General features: G+C 50.8%; 1 protein-coding gene across 5 annotated transcripts in view; it reads left to right on the top strand.

Moving 5' to 3' along the window:
- The window catches only part of TPST2 (tyrosylprotein sulfotransferase 2), a 52,298-nt gene that overhangs the window by 1,052 nt on the left and 29,930 nt on the right, over positions 1–21,316 (top strand). Inside the window, exon 1 of one of the 5 annotated variants that reach the window (XM_025474397.3) lies at positions 10,533–11,434. The exons of 3 other annotated variants lie outside the window; for them this stretch is intronic. The gene's annotated coding sequence lies outside the window, so the exon portion shown is untranslated. Of the gene's footprint in view, positions 1–10,532; positions 11,435–11,577; positions 11,602–21,316 lie in introns of those variants that run through there. One more of the 5 variants, XR_007406083.1, reaches the window with a different exon arrangement.

Genomic DNA, 21,316 nt, shown 5'->3' with positions numbered 1-21,316 from the left:
TGGGCTGTGGACCCTTCTCCTTGTACCCCATCGCCTATCCTTTATTCAGCTGGGTGGCCTGATGACAAGGCCAGGCCTCTGGAGTTGGGCAAATCTCCGGGTGACTCGCTCTGGTTCAGTAGTGATGTAGTCTGTGCCAGTCGTTCCTCCTTATCCTGCCTCAGTTTCCATGATTGTGAAATTGGGTGTGTTGAGTCATTCGTGAACCAGTTTACCCTACTGAATCCCTGTTGTAGTATTCTATTATCTACCCAATGGATGTGTTTTTATCACCTCATTTTTTAGAACTTCATGTAATCTCTTTATAGCAGCCTCACTGAGATAGAATTCATATATCCTACAATTGACCCTTAAAAAAAAAAAGCATTCAATTCAGTGTTGTTTTTTTTTTTTTTAGATTTTTTTAGGATATGCAGAGATGTTGCAACCACCATCACTAACCTAATTCTAAAACATTTCATCACCCAAAAAGAAACCCTGGGCCCATCAGCAATCACTCCTCAATCCCTCCATCTCCAACCCCTGGCAACCACTAATCTACTTTCCATCTCTATGGATTTGCCTGTGCTGGACGTTTCCTGTAAATGGAGTCAGCACAATGTGGCCTTTTGCGACTGGTGCTGTTCACTTAGAACAATTCGGAGGCCGATCCATGTGGTGGTTTATAGCAGTTCTTCATTAAACCTTTTTTTTTTAAGTATTTCATTACTTTTCTTTAACAGTTTTTTTCTTAAGATTTATTTATTTATTGGAGAAAGAGAGAGAGTGAGAGCATGAGGAGGGGGGACAGAGGGAGGAGGAGTGGGGAAGCAGACTCCCTGCTGAGTATAGAGCCTGAGCCTCAGGGCTGGATCTCATGACCCTGAGATCAGTACCTGAGCCGAAACCAAGAGTCAGACGCTTAACCCACTGAAGCACCCAGGTGCCACAGTATTTCGTTACTTTTTTTTTTTTAAGTTTTTTTTAGGTTAATTCCAGTATAGTTAACATACAATGTCATATTAGTTTTATTAGTTGTATTTCATTACCTTTTAATGGTTGAATAATATTCCCTTGCAGGGATATAACTCTATTCATCCAGTTCTCAGCTGGTGGACATTATTTCTACTTTTTTTGGCTGTTGTAACACTGCTGTGAACATTCGTGTACAAGTCTGCGTGTGTGCATATGTTTTCAGTTCTCCCGGGTATATCCCTGGGAGTGGAGTTGCTGGATCGGATGGTAATTCTATGTTTAACCTTTTGAAGAAGTGCCAGTTTTCCCAAGCAGCTGCCCCGTTTTACAATCCCACCAGCCATGGATAAGGGTACCGATCATTTTAAGTAAATATAGTCTCCGGAGCAGTCATAATCTTTGAAATAACTGGCTTCGATGTGCTTGTTAAAAAGTATTTTTCCAATATGCATTGGATTAAATGCCTCATTAGCAGAATAAGGAGTGTCCTTCAGGTCACCCAGGAACATCTCTGGGACCATCAAGAAATCAGAAATCAAGCCCATGGAGCGCTTCGCCCAGGTGTGTGTGCGCTTCCGTCGTTTCTGTAACAGGGACATCCTTGCTGAGGGCCTTCAACCAGACCCTGTGCAGGACAGGGGGCAGTGAGAAGCCCAGGGGCTTGCAGTGCCCACCTCAGGACCTGGTGGTGCTGATTAGGAACCTGTGCAGAGGGGATAGGAAGAGTGAGAACCGCCCAGACCTTCCCACCCCACACCAGCTGGGTGGCCCTTCACAGTGAGGACCTGCGGAAGCCAGTCTCTCAGCTTCGAAAGGGAGTCTGGTCCTGCCCACCATCCCCCCACCCCCACCCCCCGGGCCACCCATGCTCACTCTGAAGGTGACCTCCTCCCCCGGTGGCCAAATCTCCGGGTGACTCACTCTGGTTTAGTAGTGATGTAGTCTGTGCCAGTCATTCCTCCTTATCTGGCCTCAGTTTCCATGACTGTGAAATTGGGTTTCACAGGTGGGCCACCTGCGCAACCTCAGTGAGTCACTGCTTCTTTCAACAAGTGCCACCCCCTCCTCATCTCTGCCCCCAGACTAGAGACCTGCAGTCTGGAGTTATAGGTGCCTCAGTGGTGCCCCTCAGGATGACACACAGACATCCCCTCCCTCCTCTTGGCATCGCCCCCAAGTCTGGGACCCCTCACCTCTTTGCCTCTGTGAGGTGGAGCCGCCCAGAAAGCACCCAGGTCAGAGCATGGCATTTTCATGAAAGAACCAAGTTTCTTAAAAGTCACCAGTTCTTCCTGATGTTCTTAACCCTGTCATCTGCTAGTTCTGGAACGGAAGGCAGCATTCCTCTGTGCGTTCTGGGTTTGCATTGAGCAGCCTCGTCCTACCTGGGCGGCTGCTATTCCAAAGGGCCATTGAGACAGGCCTCTGGCATCTGTAGCCAGCCCCTCCCGCTTTTGTTCATCTGTAACTACTTTCCTTTCCTGGTCCTTTTAAAATCAAGCATTCCTGTGTAGCCTGGGGAAATGGCAACAGGGTTCAAGAGGCTCAGCCAGGGTCTCTGGGCCTCCGTGTGTCCTGCTGGGGAGTGGGCGTGGACTGAGTCAGAACTTGGATGCGGTGCCACCTTGGGATTGGGAGAGCTGTCAAAAATGTGTTATCGGCATGACTTTGTGAATTGTTCCGTAGTAAGAGAGGCAGAGCAGAAGTGGTTGGTGTTAGTGATTTGAAAGTCCAGGTATATACCTGCTTGGCTGGCTCTGATTTGCCTTGTGGCACTGCAGAAACTTGTCTGTAACAGCCGCTCCCGGCCTCCCCACCTGCCACCTGTTCCTGCCATCTGCAGTCCCCCTTCTCTGCTCTCGGCAGCCACACATTCACCCTGTCTGGAGCTACTCGAGAGAAGGTTCCAAGATGCTTGCCCTTCCCATGGCCCTTCTCTGGTCTCCTCCACTCTGGGCTGTGGCACGAGGTGGATTCATGGGAATGATTCATTGAGACCAGCTCATGAGGTGGGCCAGACCCCAGAAATTGCAGGGCAGGGCTGCTGAGGACAGTGCCCACATGCCCTGGGGAGCCTCTGTGCCTGCCACGGGGGGAGGAACTTTGTGTTATCCTGCGTGCTCAGATGGTGGAGGCAAACGCAGGCCAGCCAGATTGTCTGCCAAGTGCATTCTTGCACCAACCAGACTTTTGACCAGTCTGCTGTGGCCAGAAAGCCAGCTGGTGGCCAGAAAGTGGGCCTGGTGGTAGCATGCATACTCCAGGGCTTAGGCCTGCCTTAGAATCTAGTTGTTCCCCTCAGTGGCTGTGTGGTTGTATTCTTTGGCTGCTTTCCCAATGCATCCGTTTTCTAGTCTGCAGAATAGAGGTACAGATAGGACCTACCTCCTGGATTGGACCAGAGGGGATGGGGACGGGGGTGGGGATGGGGTAAAGTGCTCACCTTGATACAAGGCAAAATGTGACAGCTCAGGGTCAGACAGGCTGTTGGGATCTTGAGCATGTCCCTTTGGGAGCCTCGGCGTCCCCATCTGTCAAAAGGCCATGATTACAACTGATATCAACAGAGCTCACCAGGCATGGGGCAGTGTTCTAGGCGCTTTATTTACCTTGACTCATTTGATCTGCTCAGTGGCCATATGAATTGGACAAGCCAAGGCACAGAGAGGTGAAGTAATTTAGCACAAGGTCACCCCGCCAGGAAGTAGGAGAGGCAGGATTTGAATCCAGAGTCTACACTCTTAATTACCATCTTATCCCTTCTTCATACCCTACCTTTTTTTTTTTCCTTTTTTTGATTTTATTTATTTTTTGAGTGAGAAGAGAGCACATGCAGGGGGGAGAGGGAGAAGCAGACTCCCAGGCCAGCAGGGAGCCCAAGGTGGGACTCGATCCCAGGACCCTGGGATCATGACCTGAGCCAAAGGCAGACACTTAACCCACTGAGCCACTCAGGTGTCTCTTGATACCTTATCTTAATGCCCAGCACATAAGAAACACTCAGAAGGTGTCAGTTATTATTACTATATTACAGTGTCATATATTATTACAAATTATCATGTATTATTAATGCATGTTTATCCCATTCCCTGTCCATTTGTCCACACTCCATCCTGGATGACAGAACAAGCAGGGCTCTTGGCTTCTTACCCCACAACCCTGATCCCTCTACTCCCTCCCATTCCCCCACACTCCCGAGCAGATGGGGCTGGGTAGGAGCTTGGAGGCAGCTGAGTCCTATTTGGGCTTCTGAATCATGGTGTGACACTGGGCAAGGTGCTTTCCCTCTCTGAGACTCAGTTTCCTCACCTGTGAAATGGACAGGTTGGACTTGTAACAAGCTGCCAATTGATGCCTTTGACCCAGATGATGGTTTTTGTTCAGTTTCCATTGGGTTTTACTTTATTTTTTTAAGATTTTATTTATTTATTCATGAGAGACACACACAGAGAGAGAGGCAGAGACATAGGCAGAGGGAGAAGCAGGCTCCTCGCAGGGAGCCTGATGTGGGACTCGATCCCAGGACCTGGGATCCTGCCCTGAACTGAAGGCAGATGCTTTAACCACTGAGCCACCCAGGAGTCCCTGGGTTTTATTTTTTATTTTTTATTTTTATTTTTATTTTTTTTTTAATTTTTATTTTTTTAAATTTTTATTTATTTATGATAGTCACACAGAGAGAGAGAGAGGCAGAGACACAGGCAGAGGGAGAAGCAGGCTCCATGCACCGGGAGCCTGACGTGGGATTCGATCCCGGGTCTCCAGGATCGCGCCCTGGGCCAAAGGCAGGCGCTAAACCGCTGCGCCACCCAGGGATCCCCCTGGGTTTTATTTTAAATGGAACCGACGTTCAATTGTTTTTTAGAGAATAATCCAATTTCCCACTTCTTTTGGGAACTCAGGAGCTTGGGCCAAACTGGAGTGGCCTGAAGCTCCCCCTCAAATGCCCTGGGCTCTCCTGGTCATCATAGTCTTCACCATTCCCCACCATCGCATGAGTGACCTGTCTGCCCCAAGGGCTTGCTGGCCCGGTACAGGTCTTCACTGCTCTGAGGCCACCACGGGCCTGCCTGGGTGTACTTGAACAAGTAGTTCCATTGCTTTAAAAATAAAATGTTTTAACCACTGGTTTCCATGTTCTTCAAGAGTCCTTCCAGTTCTGCTTTTCTAGGACATTGGAGGTTGTCTGAGGCCTCCTGATACCTCTTCTGCCACTAGGAGCCTCAAGGCTTTTAACACATCAGGAGCTTGCCCCCATTTCACACTCCCTGCATGGAAGGCTCTGTCTCTGGACCCCAGGGTCCCACCTTATTTGGTTCCGGTCCCCACACAACCCACAGTGAGATATTCAGGGCGAGCTGAGACCCCTCTGCTGTGAGTACTGACGAGTATGTCTGTCCCAGCACATCTACATCACCTGCATGGCTCTGGGGACGCTTTCTCTGTCCTCACAAGGGATCAGGGGAGGCATTGGTTATTGACCACTCCATTTCCTGGAAACTGAGGCTCAGAGACTGTCGAGTCACTTTCCCTGAAGTCACACAGGTCTGATGTGACAGCATTGGAATTTGAACCCAGATCTGCCCAACTCCAGAGGCTGCCTGTGGGGTCATCCCTCCATCCCATCACGGCACAGATATCCGCTGAGTGACGCCCTCCGCTAGCCTCTATAGGTGCCACTGTGTCCATGGCACCTGGCCCCGCACCTAGGTCAGCGGAGGCACTCGGTAAAGGCTTTTGGGATAGAGGCATGTGGCAGTTTTCAGCTAGATGCTGGGGTGCGGGATTTAAGAAGCCACCAGGTCCCCATTTTTCCTGGAGTGTTTACCCTCTGGTGGAGGAATCAGACAAGAAAAAAGTCAACCACGTCTCTGACCCAAGATGTCTACCTAGAATGTTGGCAAACGACAGCCCCCAGGGCCCTTTCCAGCCCGCTGCTTGTTTTTATAAATAAAGTTTTTTTGGAATACAGCCACACATTTATTTCCATTTTGTCGGTGGCTGCTTCTGAACCAGGAGGGCAGAGTTCAGAGACAGAGACCGTGTGGTCCACAAAATTGAAAGTATTTACCGCCAGGCCCTTTACAGAAAATCTGGCAACCCCTGATCTAATCATCTCTTGGGTCCCTTTAAGTTATAATCTTTGGTAAGGTGATAGTAAAATAATGATTGCCGTTCAGATTTGAGTGCCTGCTGGATACTTAGCTCTTTACGTGTGTTTTTCTGAGCTCAACTGTTATCATAAGTGACACTCTTTTGTCTTCCTGTTATAGGTGAGAACGTGGAGGCTCTTAGAGTCTGTGGGTCAGGGCGTAGGTGAGGCCCATTGGAGCGAGGGCGTCGCCTTCTTACAGGGTCTTTTGCCAGAAACTTTCCCACACAGCTCAGAGAAGGTTTTGATTTCCACTGTCCGTGAGCATTAGGCTGCCTTCACTTCTTGATTGTCTGTTTCTGCATTCACTTCACAAACAGGGGGCCATGGGTAGCCTGGGTGGCTCAGAGGTTGTGCACCTGCCTTCAGCCCAGGACGTGATCCTGGAGACCCGGGATCGAGTCCTATGTCGGGCTCCCTGCATTTATTCTTTGTGTCTCTCATGAATAAATAAATAAAATCTTAAAAAAAACCCCACAAAAACCAAATAGGGGGCCTTGCTAGGTCCTGTGAAGATATGGGGAAAGATCCAACTCTGCATTCCAGTGGAGGAGACAGCAAACCAGAGAGGCCACACAGGGTGTTGAGTGTTTTGGGGGATGCTGATACATGGATGGGAGGCAGTCAGGGAAGGCTGCCTGGAGGGGGTGGAGACTGGTACAAACTGTGCCAGTAGGAATTAGCTGGGTAGAAGAGGACAGGAAGGGTGTCCAAGGGGGAGGGAGCCACAGATGCAAAAGTTTGGAGGTGTGTGACTAGGCCTGGTAGGTCTGCTAGTGTTCATGGCCCAGACTTCCAGATATTGGTACGTGCAGGGGTGGAGTGAGGTGTTAAGATTAGAGGTCAGCAGAAGTTGAGTCACAGCACAGTGTCCAGTGCCATCCTGGAGGGACTGGATTTCCCCCTGCAGAATGAGAGGCTTCCTCTTCAAATCCCCGTCTACCCTTTGCTGACTCCCAGGAGAGTCACTGCTTGGTGCTAACTGAGCACTTCTCTCTGGGCTCCTGTTGTTTAACACAGAGCACACTCCTGCTGGCTCCTCCTCCCCACCCCACCCCACCCCGGGCTCCCTGGTCCACCCCCACCCCCAGCCAGGAGGCGGAAAGATCCCTGCCTTTGCATTTATTTTTGTAGTTTCTTTTTGATGAGGGCGTGTTTTTCATCTCAGCCGGTGGGTTCTAGTTTCCTTTGAAAATGTTCTAGCAATGTTCATTGAACAAATATATGAAACAGGTGAGAGTAATCAGGAAGGTGGTCCTCAGTAGGCGGGAATTTGGGCAGCCCCATGACGGGGTGGGGGGCTCAGAGGGGGCCAGGCTAGCAGGTGACCTTGCCCTTAAGGTCAGCTCCCTGAACAAGGGGTGGGAAAGGACTCCTTTAGTTACAGGGTAGGAGGCAGGTCACAGGAGCCGAGGTCCCAGTTCCAGGCTCTTCTGCTCCCCCATCTCGCTCCTGCTCCCCACATCTGGCAGGGTCTATTTTTGTCTCTCCCTGTCTCCTTCCTGTCTCTATCTCCCTCTGTTCAGGTCTCCCCCTGACTCTGACTCTGTCTTCCCCCATCTCTATACCTCTCTATCTCAGGCCAGCTGGCTCTCTCCATTTGTTCCTCTGTCTGCCCCCTCCCCCCACGGGCACTACTTCCCCTCCACAACCCCCCCCCCCAGCCCTTCCTTTATCTCATTAGAAACGCTCTGTCCCACTTCCTTTGACTGTGAGTGACATCCTGCCCCCCAGAACCTTCAGAACCGAACCTTCACAGAGCCCAGGGACTGCACGACCACCCTCCTGAAGGCCTGGGAGATGGTGGCGGGCGCCTTCTGGCCTGGCCCAGGGAGGTTGGGAGCCCAGCGGAGGCAACACAGCACTGCAGGGGTTCGGAGTCCACCCCCTAGGGCAGCCCCGCCCCGGGGCCCCCGGTGCAGTGGTGGGCGGGGCTGGGGGGTGGGGGCCAGGAGGGCAGGCCCCAGGGGCGGGGGAGGCAGAGGAACAGGAAGCCTGGGTTGGCAGCGAGGGAGTGGAGTGCAGCTTTGGGTCTAACTTGGTTTGGAAGCTCACCTGGGCGGAGGTGCTGGTTACCCTGCCTCTGGGGATCCCCCTGAATCCGCACAGGGCAGGTGCGGGACCCTGTGGGGTCGTTCGCCTCTCCTTCTCTTTCAGTGGCGCTGAGCTCCCTGGGGAGGCCCCAGCCTGTTCACAGCTCCGCAGTACACACAGTAGGCCAGCCGTGCACATTTGCTGGCAAATTTGGGGGGAGAATAGTGATATTAGAAAATGAGACCAGCCTTTTCCTCTCACAGAGGGTGACACTGAGGCCCCATAGGTGATTTGCTCAGGTCATGAAAACAGGCTTGGAGTACAGCACAGATCTGGGTTCCCCAGGGTGGATGCAGTGCAGGGAGAGCCTTTAGCTGGTAGGTTCTCTGGTGGCCCTCTGTGGGTGTCAGGCGAGAACCCCCTCCTGGGAGGTAGGGCACTGGGGTTTAAGGCTGGCTTACCCTCCCCCCACCTGCTGGGGGAGTCCTGGTAAGTTCCTCCCCCCATCCTTGGCAGGGGGCGGGTCTCTCCTTACCCTCCCAGTGATGAAACACAAGGCCCTGAGAATAGCAGAAGGGGGTCAACGGGGTCAGAGGTCACTGACCTCACTGTGCTTCCTCTCAGGCAGGGGCTATGGCTGCCTTGGCCTTGGGCGCCTCGGGCCTCTGGTTAGATGTTGCTTGGATCATGAGGATCTCCTTCTTTCACAAGGTCTTCTGCAACTTAGCTGGGAAAACCCAAAAGGAGAAGATGTGGCTCCCCTTCTCAAAAGCATTCACTAGCTCCCTATTGCCTATAAAGGAGTGGGGGGAGCCCCTTCTTATGGCACTCAAGGCCCCAAGGTCTGCCCCCCCCTTCCTCCCTCTACTCTTAAGCAGGTATGTAGCAGGGCAGCACCTTTAGGCAAGCAGCATCCCCTGGAAAAGGAGCCTGAGAATTTGCATTTCTAATGGGTTCCCAGGCACTGCCCCCGCTGGTAGTCTGGGAACCCATTTTGGGAACTCCTGTAGTGGGGGTTAAGCGTGCTCTAAAGACCAGACCATGTCGGAGCGACACCCTGCCCTGCCACGTGACTTCTGTGAGCTCTCGGGCAAGAACTTGAACTGCTCTGTGCCTCAGTTTCCTTGTCTATAAAATGGGATAATAATAGCACCGTTGTCATAGATGAGTTGTGAGGATCAATTGAACTAGTACATGTAGATGCCCAGGAAAGCATCTGGGCACAAAGTAAGCAGCACGTGCATGTTTGCTATTATTACTATTCCTGCTATTGTTATTTTTATGACCATTAACCTTGAGCCGCACCGTGACCCTGACACTGTTGTGGTTACAGTGAATCCTTTTGCTCTTCGTGATTCTCAGCCTGCTTGTCCACCTCGGGCCTCTCTGCTCACAAGCTCCTCCCTCCCCCGACACCTCACCGCCCTCTGCACCTGCGCCCTCTGCACCTGCTCCCGTGCTGCGCATCCTTCTCGGATTCCCGTCTGACCCTCCCCACCCCCTGCCCCGTGCTAGCCAGAACCCACAGCCTTTCCTCGGACCTCCTTGGTCACGTGACTTATTTATTCCCCTGATCGGGCTCTCCTTTCATTCTGCTCATTATCCAGTTGCTCCAGCATCAGTTTCTTGTGCTGGTGCACGAGCTCCTTCGGACCTGACTTCTTGGGGCTGCCGGTGGGTGGCAGGTTCCTAGTGGAGCTGGGGTCATGGCAGGGAGTGATGGGCACAGCCAGATGCGTGGTCGGGAGCCCACCTTCCGGAGGACGAGGACGCCCAGGCATGTGCTCCTTCGTTGAAAGGTGATTACTGACTTTATTGTCTCTTTGTCCAGCTCTGCTCTTTGGGGTCCTTCTCCACTTGGGACAGGGGACTGAGGGCCCAGGTGAATGGAGTAGTGAGGATTCCAGGGCGCTGCGTCTCCCTCCAGCCATTTGGTTCCCAGATCCCTAAGTATCTAGAACTTGCCAGTTCCTGAGCAAACAGGTGCACAAATATGTATCTTTTGTGTGTGGTATCACTGGAACCTCAGAGTGATGCGAGGCACCTTTGAGAGGAGCCCTGATATGGTGGAAAGATGGGGTCATTTGAGTCGGACACATGGGAATTAGAATGCCAGCTGGCTGGTGCTGGAGCTGTGGAACCTCAAGCCAGCCACCTCCCCTCTCTGGGCTTCAAGTTCCTCATCTGTAAAGTGGACATCATAGTAGTGACCATCTCGGGTTGCCAGGAAGATGGCAGAGAAGGTTTTCTGGTGCCTGATGCATAGAAGGTCTCAGTAATTCATAGCAGGAAGGATTATGTTGTTCACCCATTTCACAGATGAGGAAAAGGAAACAGGCTCAGAGAAGTTCAGGGACTCTCCCCACACCTGGCCCTGTTCCTTGTGATGTCTAGGCAAGTCTGCAGATGGAAATACTTTCTAGCAAGGTCCCTGGCTTCCTAGGGGTCCAAACCATTGTTCTGTAGGAAGAGGCTGCTCATTCACTCACTCTGGAGCAGCGCCCCCAGACGTCAGTGAGCCGTGAGGAGATGCCCCTTCTTTCTCAGGGCTTTTGATATTCGAAGTGTTCTGAACAGCTCTTGAGGACTTTGAAACCCTTGCTCTTATGCCTGCTTCATGAACAGGTGAGGGAGGAAACTGTCCGAGTCCCAGGCTTTGTTTGTCTGAGATGGAGACGACGGGGTGGGGGGTGGGGGGTAGAAGGGTGGCAGGTGCCTCTGTTAACAAGATGCCCAGGTAGGTGCGGCCCTGGAATCAAGCCTGCGAATTGTGCTCTTAACCCCCTGCCCATAATCCTACATCTGTCCAGACCCACATGCCCACAGTATCACTGGGGGATGAAAGCCAAGTGCCGTAGGGATGAACCATAAAAAAAGGTGTAGGCCTTCTTATCTGGGGACATTACCTCCGGCAAATATTTATTGCTTGCTTGCTTTGTTCTTGGGCAGGCATTTCCACTGTTTGGCCATCGGCCATTGCAAAACCACCACAACAAAGAAGTGGAAGGTAATGCAATAAAAAAGCCATAAACTGCAACTGGGGGCAGGGCAAGGGGGAAGTTAGCCAAAGGCATTCTAAGTGAAATATATGGGAACAACCTGACTGTTTTGTAAGCAAAATACATGGGAACAACCTGACTTTTATAAGAGCTGGCTTCCCACGTGGAAAACTCATTTCTACACCCGTGGGGCAGAAGTGTGAGTGGTTAGCTGGCTCCAGCCATCACCCTGAGTCCTGTCTGCACATTAAAAGAAGAAAAATCATTCTAGGGCCTGGGAGAAGACCGCTGAGTGGTAAGCATGCAGAGGTCAAAAGAGCCTATTGTGTGTCTATATTTTGGGGTCAGGTAAATGGAAAATCTGGAGGTGTATCGCCTTCTGGTACAGCTGGATCCAGGTACCCCGGTGTATCTGGACATGTCTCTTAGATGGGCTTTCTTCTGTGGTAGCCTCATTCTCAGGTACGCTCTCCCCAATAGCACTTTCCCTTAACGTTAGCAGTCTCGGCTACAAGAGAGCCATTTCTCTAGTGGTTCTTGCAAATGCTGGGATTGACTCCTCTTCGCCCACCCAGGGTCTCCTGCCTATCTGTGAACGTCTGTACCCTTTTACTGGCCAGCCCTCCATTGCTGATCCTGGCATGGGATCAGCCCTACACTGCTCACAAGGACTGATCCCAGAAGATCAGAGAATGCGTGCTTGGCAGGCAGTTTGACAGATATCCACACCAGTGGTGGAGCAGAAATAAAAGGGAGCAGCAGGATTTCTGTCTTGGAGAAAGAAGTGGAGACAGGCACTGCCATTCATTGAGCATTTACTCTGCTCTGGTATGATATTGAGGCCTTTATGTGTACTTAGTTGCTGTTCACCTTTTACAAGTAAGAAAATGAGGCTCAGAGAGGCTAAGTGACTTACCTAAGGTCACAAAGCTAATAGGGGAAAATTCAGACTAAGGTCCATCTTCCTGCAAAACCTGTTTTTTCACTGCTCCCTGATACCTGAGGACACTTAGCTGTCAACAGAGTGAGCTCTAAAAATAAAATACGAATGCCTGTGGGCATCCCAGTCTCTGTATTAAGGGTGGGAATACAAAAGGGAAAAAAATTTAAAAGACTGCAGGGCCCCTCAGCCCATGAGGTCTCCACAGTCAGGTAGGTTTGGGAGGTGAAAGGGCAAATAGCAATTACTATAGAGGATGGTGAAAAGTAGGCATATGGTTCTCTGAGACATAGGGGTATTTAATCTAATCTGGGTGCTCATGGGAGGTTTCCTGGAAAAGGAGCTGCTTGAGCTGAGGTGATAACAAACAAGCCAAGATAAAATTGGGGAAAGGGCATATAGGTACCTACTAGATAGGACTCTTGATTCACAAACACAGAAATCCAGCTCCCGTGAAATTAAGCAAAAAAGTACATTTATTGGCTCATGTCACTAAAAAGTTGAGGGGTAGGAATGGCTTCAGGCATGGCTGGATCCAGGAGCCCAACTAATATCAGGGAGTCATGTCTCCCATCTTCTCAGGTTGGTTGGGTTCCCATGTCTCCCTTAGCTCCATCTTCTTGGGTTGGCTTCTCAGGCAGGCTCCACTGGTGGTGACCAGAGATGTCCCTGTACCTCCAACCACATACCCTTTTCCATAGTTTCCCTAGAAGTGCTGCTAAAGTCTCTAGCTAATTTTCAATAATCTAGATGGAGTTATGTATCCTTCCTCGAATGAACACTGTAATTGTTTGGGCCTGGGGCACGTGTCCACACCTAGGGTCTGAGGTAGACTGGGAAAGTGGTTAGGAAAATCAGGAGTATGTGGCATCTGTCAGGTTGATAGATATTCCATTGGTCTGGAGCATGGGGGGCTGATCATGAGGTCCCCACAAGCCATGTGAAGAGTTGCATCCTGGGGCACCTGGGTGGCTTAGTTGGTTAAGACTTCAACTCTTTTTTTTTTTTAAGATTTCATTTATTTATTCATGAGAGACACAGAGGCAGAGACACAGGCAGAGGGAGAAGCAGGCTCCCTGCAAGGAGCCCGATGTGGGACTCGATCCCAGATCCTGGGATTATGCCCAGGGCTAAAGGGAGACACTCAACTGCTGAGCCACCCAGGCGTCCCAAGACTTGAACTCTAATTTTGACTCAGGTCGTGAGATTGAGCCCTGCGTCTGGCTCCATGATGGGTGTAGAGCCTGCCTAAGATTCTCTCTCTCTCTCTCCTTCTCCCTCTGCCCATCCCCCTGCTTAAAGAAAATTGCATCTTAAGAATAGTGGGGAGCCTTGACATGCCCACTGTTGGAAAGCTGCAGGGTTGAGGCAGGAGGAGCAGATGGGAGGGGAGGTATTCACATTGTCCTTGAGGGGTGCCAAGTGCTTTCTCATTGCAGTTTTGATTTGTGTTTCCCTGATGGTCAGCAATGTTGAACGTCTTTCCATGTGCTTGTGGGCCATCTGTAGATCTTTGCAGACATGTCAGAGTTCTTTGCCCATTTTTGAATCAGGTGGTTTGGTGGTTTGTCATTAAGTTTTAGAAAGTCCTTAACACATTCTGGTTAGTAATCCTTTGTGAGATAGGGGATTTGTAAATATTTTCTCCTGTTCTGTGGGTTGTCTTTTTTACTGTGTGGATAGTGTCTTTTGATGCACAAAATATTTTTAATTATCCCGACGTTAATTTGTCTATTTTTTTTTAAAGATTTTATTCATTTATTCATGAGAGAGAGAGAGAGAGAGAGAGGCAGGGACACAGGCAGAGGGAGAAGCAGGCTCCATGCAGGGAGCCCGACATGGGACTCGATCCTGGGTCTCCAGGATCACGCCCTGGGCTGAAGGCAGGCGCCAAACCACTGAGCCACCCAGGGATCCCCCTGTCTATTTCTTTTGTTACCTGTGCCAAGAAATGGTTGCGTGGCTGTACCTTAAAGGTGAAGTTGGCAGGATCTGCTGCTGGATTGGATTGGGGTGGGGGAGAGAGAGGGGAGTCTTGCTTTTGGCTGCCTTCAAGCCTTTCCGCCTGAGCGTAGTGCGCTGCCACCAAGTAAGGGTGGGAGGTATTTGAGGGGGAAAACCAGGAGATCAGCTTTGGTTGCGTTAATTTTGAGGTACCAGCTTAACGCCCAAGTGGAGGTGGTGAGGAGACAGCTCTTGCCCCAGTCTGGTGTTGAGGGAATTTGGGGCTGGAGGTGTTCATCCAGGGGGAACAGAGGAGGCATGGTGGCAGAGACGAGGAGCAGAGGAGTCACCTGTGCCAGAATGTTCAAGTGTGGCCCAGTGTCGGGAAGGAAAAAGCCTGAAGCGTGCTCTGGGGAGGGATGGAGAGAGAGGAAGACAAGCAGACATCACCTCCTTGGCCCCTCATCAAAAGCTACCCTAGCCTGGCTGCTCCCTTATTGAGTGTGGGTTTGGGGGTAGTTGTGCCAGGATCTGGGCTGTGGGTGGCACGACCGGAGGCCTCAGCTCTGTTGACCTTTCTGTTCCTGACGCCCAGGCCTGGCCCTGGGAGAGTGCCTGCCAGCGGGTGTTGATGAGGGGAATGAATGGAGTCCTGTGTGTTCTCCAAAGCTGACAGGAAGGTGCGTGGGTGGGAGGGCCGTGCCCCCCCCCCCCCCCCCCCCCCCAGCACCACTACTCAGCATCGGACCACTTGGTGAATTTTCCAAAGGTGTGATGGCACCAGCTCAAGAAAAAAAAAAGCACATGCCTGCACCCCCTCCAACAAGGTGCCTGGTACTCCTTGCATTCAGGCCTTCCCAACCACCATCCTTAAATCTCCTAATAGAGATTAATTTTGCCCGTCTTTGTGCTTTATAGTTGGATAAAGTACTTTATGTACGTAAAAACGCAGATGCTCTCTTTCGGATTGGCTTTTTTTTTCTTTCTTTTTTGCTCAGCATAAATCTGTAAGATTCATCCAGATTGTTGTGTGAAGTTCTGGCTTGTTCTTTTGCCTGGCTGTTAGGTGTGTATGTATTTATTTACCTGTATTTACATATTCATTAATGGGCCTTTGAGTAGTTTCTAATGAGGCGGGGGTTGCAAATAGTGCTGCTGGGAACATTTCATTTGGCATGTGAACTTTGGTGAAGAGTTAGCTACATTTCTTTATTTCTTTCCCCTTTCTTTTCTTTCTTTCTTTTTTTTTTTTTTTTTTTTTTTGAGATTTATTTATTTGAGGGAGAAAGCATGAGGGAGGGGCAGCAGGAGAGGGAGAGAGAGAACCCCAAGCAGGAATGAGTGCTGAGCCCAATGCATGGCCTGAGATCATGATCTGAACTGAAATCAAAAGTCGGACGCTTACCTGTGGAGCCACCCAGGTGCCCCAGTTAGATGCATTTCTGCTGGATGTCTACTTAGAGTAGAATTGCTCAGTTACAGAAAAGGTGCGTGTTCAGCTTTTGTCTCTATTACGCCAATTTCTCAAAGGGAGTTGCCAGGTTCCCCTGTCACCTGAATGTGAAAGTTCTGGTTGTATCACATCCTTGCTAACACCTGGTATTATCTTTTCTTTTTTTTTTTTTTTAAAGCTATTCACATGTATAGTGGTCTTATATTAGACTTTTAATTTGCATTTTTTTCCCTGGTGGATGGTAGTGAGTGTTCTTTCATATGCTTATTGACCATTTAGATGATCTCTCCTATGAAGTGTATCTCTTCAGATTTGCCCATTTTGTTATTGGGTTGCCTGTCCTATTCTTACTAATTTAAGAGAGCTCTTTATATATTGTTTACACATACCTTATGTAATTTACGTATTGCAAATGTCTTCTTCCATTTGTAAATTCTTTTGATCAGTAAGAGGAAGAACCAGGCATTTCGAGCCTCAAAGTCATTGATTTGAAGCCAGGGCAAGCCCTTTACCTGTGTAAGCCTCAGTTTCCCCTCTCTAAACCCTGCAGAGTTTTTACATTTAGCCCAGTGCTTGCTGCGTAAATGGAGCTGTACCTTTTTTAACACCTTTGCTGGGATGAAAGAACTCTGAACTAAAATAGGCAAAACTCACCCTGTGGGGGTTTCTCAACCTAAGTCATCCCTGTTTCTCAGGTCAGTTCCGCAAATATCTATTAAGCAACCACTACATATCATCCGCCAGGTTAGGCATTGAAAGTACAGCAATGAACAAGACCCAGTTCCTACTCTTAGAGGATTGCTCGGTGCGGGGGGGGGGGGGGGGGGGGCGAGTGCAGGGGACTTTGGGAGCCCAGGGGAAGAACTGACTGCGCTAGAGCATCATGGAAGGCTTCCTGGAGGAGGCAAGCCTCATGGGGTTGAGCACAGTTGAGTGCACCTCCTGTGTTTAGGCACATGCTTGGGTGCCTTCTGTGTGCCAGGCCCTGGTTCTCAACCAGAGGGGATTGTGCCCCCAGGGAACACTGGGGATGCCTGGAGGTATTTTTGGTTGTGGCAGCTTGCTAGGTGAGGGGATGCTACTGTCAGCTAGTAAGTAGAGGCCATGGATGCTGCCCAAATGTCAGTAGCACTGAGGTGGTGAAGCCTTGAGATGGACAGTTGTAATACCGTTTGATGTCACAGTAGGAGGGATGAGCAGAGGGACTGGGAATGTCACCCCACCCAGAGGATGTCAGAGAAGCTGTCATAGGAGGGAAGAACCTGGAGCTGACTTTTGAAGGGCTGAGTAAAAACTGGCAGGAAGCAGGGGGTGCTAAGGGAGGGCACTGGTGAATTGTGGAGATGGAGATAGGAACTCAACGTGCTTGGGGGTTTCACCCCCAAGGGCAGGCCTGGAAATGAGATGGAAGAGGGCCGTGAGGACCAGTCACTGTGTGTCATGGGCAGCCACCCTCCCCCCAAGGAACTGAAAGCCACATGTGGCTGTTGAGCCCTTGCTACATGGCTAGCACAGCCGAGGAGCTGAATTTTTTATTTCAATGTAATTTAAACGTAGATCTCAAAACAGACACTTGATTCCGTTCTTGGGAGACTTTTATGCATGTGTGGAACTATTTCGGGATGCGAATGTATTTTTTCAACAGTAAATTTTATGAACTCTAAATACAGATCTGATGCGCCTACCGAGAAGTCAGATATACTCCCCAGATTTCAGAGACCTAGCCCTAAGGTGGAAAGGAGGGGGCAGTGTCTCATTAATCTTAATTTTTGTATTGATTTTGAATGTTACTTATATTTTATGTTGACTTTACTTGAATTTTTTTATTGATTAACAGTAATATTTTGGATAGGTGGGGCTAATTGAAATCTAGAAAGAGATTTAATTTCACCTTTTTCTTTTTTCATGTGGCTTTTGTTTTGTTTTGTTTTTTTTATTTAGCTGTGGCTTCTGGAAAATTGAATTCCACTTGTGGCTCCCCCTGGACATCATCTGGATGTCACTGTTATGAAGCCTGGGGAAGAGCTAGAATGTTAGGCTGAGGCTGAGGACTCCTAGAAGGCTTAGGGAGGGGAGCGACATGGTAAGGTTTCCATGGTAGATACACCCTCTGGCCGCAGTGCTGAGAGAAGATTCCAGAGGATGGGATGCATCTGGCCACAGGGCGACTTGAGCTGCAGCCACAGAGAGAAGCCCTGGTAGACAGGTAGTCGATGTGCAGGTGATCAGACTGGGCCCAGAGGGAGGAGGAGCCTTTGGGAAGGGGGCGGGCACATCCCTGGACTGACAGGTCCTTCAAAGAGGCCTCCCAGGTCAGAGACTGCAGGTGTGATGTTGGCCGCCTCACGTGGGCCTGCTTCTGCTGGTCTCTACTCCAGGCACCTGCTAAACCAACCTGCCACCTTGACTGTACCCTGCATCCCACTCAGGTTTGACATCCTACCTCCTGCTTCCCTGCCCTGCTCTCCACTGCTCAGCAGCTGTGTGACCTTGAGTAGTGGCTCTCCTTCTCTGGAGGCTGCCAGCTTTGCATGGCCTCACCCATGTCGCACCTAGGGCATAGGAGAGATCTGTGATGCCCACGGATGATAGGTCTTCCTGGGCTGGGTCTTTTGGGGGAGAACAATGTGGATCCCTAGGGGAGGGTGGGCATGGCCCTTGCCCGTTGGCTGGGTGGCTTCCCATTTCCCATCTCTGGATTATGTCTCCACTGCACGGCTTTAGAAACTGAGGCTCAGAGAGATGATGGGGCTTGCCTAAGGGCACACAACTCAACAGAGGCAGAATCCAGATGGGGAATGCAGACCTTATCAGTGCAAGGCCTCTGCTCCCCTGACCGTGTCTCAGTGTGCCATCAAGGGGCAGGGCGCTGAGCTCCGTTTCCTCATCTGCGTGGTGGGGTGGAGAGCAGTGCTGACCATGGCTGGTGGTCATTGAGTGAAGTAGCATGGTGCCAGCTCCAGAGGGGAGACAGGCCTCCAGATAGCGCCACTGTTTGTTGGCTGATGCGAATGTTCCGCTTGTTGCAGCAACTCTGCAGCGAGTGGGGTGAGCCCACTTTCGGGGAAGAAACCTGGGGCCAAAGCCGGGGCCCCAGCCAGCACCATGGCTCCGGGGCCCTGTCCCTCCCCCATCCTCCAGGTCACCGCACTACCCTGGCATTGCCTCTCGTGCTTGATGAGGGTGCCCTGTCCCCCAGCCTGGTCCTCTGTCCCGGATGACTGGACATGAATGGGCACAGGGCAGCCTTCCTGGTGGCGCTCACAGGTGCCCAGCCCACGGAGCCTGCTCCCTCCCTTGGGAGCTTTCCTTCCTTTGCTAGGTGAGCTGTCTGCCTTCCTGCCTTGAGCCACGTTCTGATGGCCAGAGTGGGTGGGCAGGAAGCTGGCCTAGAACATGCTCTGGGCATGGCCAAATTCTAAAAGCCAGGCCATTGACCCTGGGTTCTGGTTGTCTGGACACCTTGTTCAGCCTCATATCTGGAAAAGGGGAGCAGCTATCACCCCTTATGTCAGCGGCGCCTGACATACAAAGTTGGTACAGAGAGGAACTTGTAGACCATCAGCTGGGGGGATGTTCTGGGGGTGCTTTGGCAGTTTCTGCTGAGAGCTAAAGATGCCGGTCTCCCCAGCCAGCCCACCCCTTTTACACAGCTCCCTAGATCTGTGCTTCTCAAGTTTTAATGTGCATGGGGATCCCTGGGGTCTGTTAAAATGCAGATTGGATGGGGAACCTCCAGGAGGGACCAGCAGCTTCCAGGGAACCCCGCGCTGTGGCAAAGATGAAAACAGCCTAAATGTCGCTCAGGGAGGCTTTGGCCCTGAACCGTGCAGGGGGGCATGCTCTGGTGCAATTCAGAGGAGGGAGGACAGGACCATCCCATGTACATCCCATCCATACAGGGGTCCTGTCTTCTGTGAGGATGAGCATGCTCTGAGTGCAGGGGGCAAAGGGAGGGGTGTCTTTGCCTGAGTCATTAGCTGATGTGACCCGTGCTAGACTGCCTCTGGCTGGGCTACAGGCCACACAGCAGGTGCTCAGGCAATGTTTACTGGGTGGCAGAATAAATGTGCTGGCATGAACATACCTCCCTGACTTGGTGTGGGGTGGACCACCCAAGTTTCAGAAGGATACCTGGGATCCAGGGCTTCTTAGGCTCAGCATCACTGACACTTGGGGCCAGGTGATTGTTTGCAGTGAGGGCTGACCTCCTGGACTCTAGGATCCTTGGCAACACCCTCCCCCCCCCTCCTCGTGAGACGACCCCTACTCTTGACAACGAAAACTGCCTCCAGAGATTGCTCCCCTCGGGGACAGAATTGGTCCCTGGTGGGATATGATAGCATGTGGATGGGAGGATGGGTGTTCACGAGGTGCGGAGAGAGGCCCAGTGTGATGTCCATTTAGATACGCGTTCCACTGGGATTTCATAGAAAGAAGGGCAGGTGGCCCATCCCCGGACTGATCAGCAGTGGTTACCTCTTAGAAAAAAGGGGACAAGGAGAGCATTGGAGATTTTGCTCCAAAGAGACTTAAGCTTTCTCTGTTTTTTGTTTTGTTTTGTTTTGTTTTGTTTTGTTTTTGTTTTTCAAATATGGAGATTATACCTGTGACTTGACTGCTTAAGTAAATTTTAGAACTAGGAAAGATACAGGGACTTCTTCTGGAGTGGTGAGGGTTTAATGAATGTTTGCACCTGAAGCCCAGCACAGTGTGTGGCACACATGGAAGGATACCACCATTGCTTTATGTCGTTGCATGCATCCCCTTCCCAAGCATATGGAAACTGTAAGACCCTGTCTGCATATGGGCAGATTATCTCAGGGACCGGGAGGGACTTTCTCAAGGTCACATAGGAAAGTAGAAGGGAACAAGTCTTCATGGTTCTGAAGTAGGGGCTGTTTCTCCTCTGTTGCCCTGGGGCCCCTGCCAGGTGTTTGGACCTCCTGGTCATCGCACCTGTGGACTGAGGCCACCGGGGCTGCTTCAAGTCCCCCAGCTTGTTGATCACCTGACGGTCACCAGCCCAGCTGGAGCCCAGGAAGCAAGCAGAGCTGGCAGGGGTGTGGCTGGTGGGGGTTGTGCTGTTTTTGCCCAGTAGCCTTAGGAGGATCGCCTAGGACGCGGAGCCTGTGACAGAGGACCTTGACAGAGAAGGCTCCTGTAGATGAGTACTGGCTGCCAGCCCCATACAGCTTCAGAGTCATAGGCACCTCTCTTGCTCAAATACTTGCCATGGCTCCCTACTACCCAAGTCTGAATTTCCTTCCCGTGCCTGCTGGGTTAGCATTGCACACCCTTCGAAGGATTCTCCATGACATAACTAGATCCCAGATACTAATAATAATGATAACTATAATAATGGGACCCAGAGTACCAGTGGTTTCCAGGAACAGTACAAAGTGCTTTCCGTGCCTTGTATTTAATCCATACAGAAACCATCTGGCACTGCTGCAAGTCTGATTCTCATTTTACATATGAGGAAACTGATGCCCACAGTAATTGAGTATGTTGCCCAAGGTCATGTAACTCCTGGCCCTGCTGGGATCTTCAGCCTGACTTCAGAGCCAGACTTTTATTTTTTATTTTCTTTTAATTTTTATTTATTTATGATAGTCACAGAGAGAGAGAGAGAGAGAGAGAGAGAGAGGCAGAGACACAGGCAGAGGGAGAAGCAGGCTCCATGCACCGGGAGCCCGACGTGGGATTCGATCCCGGGTCTCCAGGATCGCGCCCTGGGCCAAAGGCAGGCGCCAAACCCCTGCACCACCCAGGCATCCCCAGAGCCAGACTTTTAATCAGGAGGCCAGCCTACCTAATCTTGTTAGGAGAATGAGCCA

Source organism: Canis lupus, chromosome 26, assembly GCF_003254725.2.
Source record: "Canis lupus dingo isolate Sandy chromosome 26, ASM325472v2, whole genome shotgun sequence".
Taxonomy (NCBI): Eukaryota; Metazoa; Chordata; class Mammalia; order Carnivora; family Canidae; genus Canis; species Canis lupus.
This window is presented reverse-complemented; position numbering and strand designations above follow the sequence as displayed.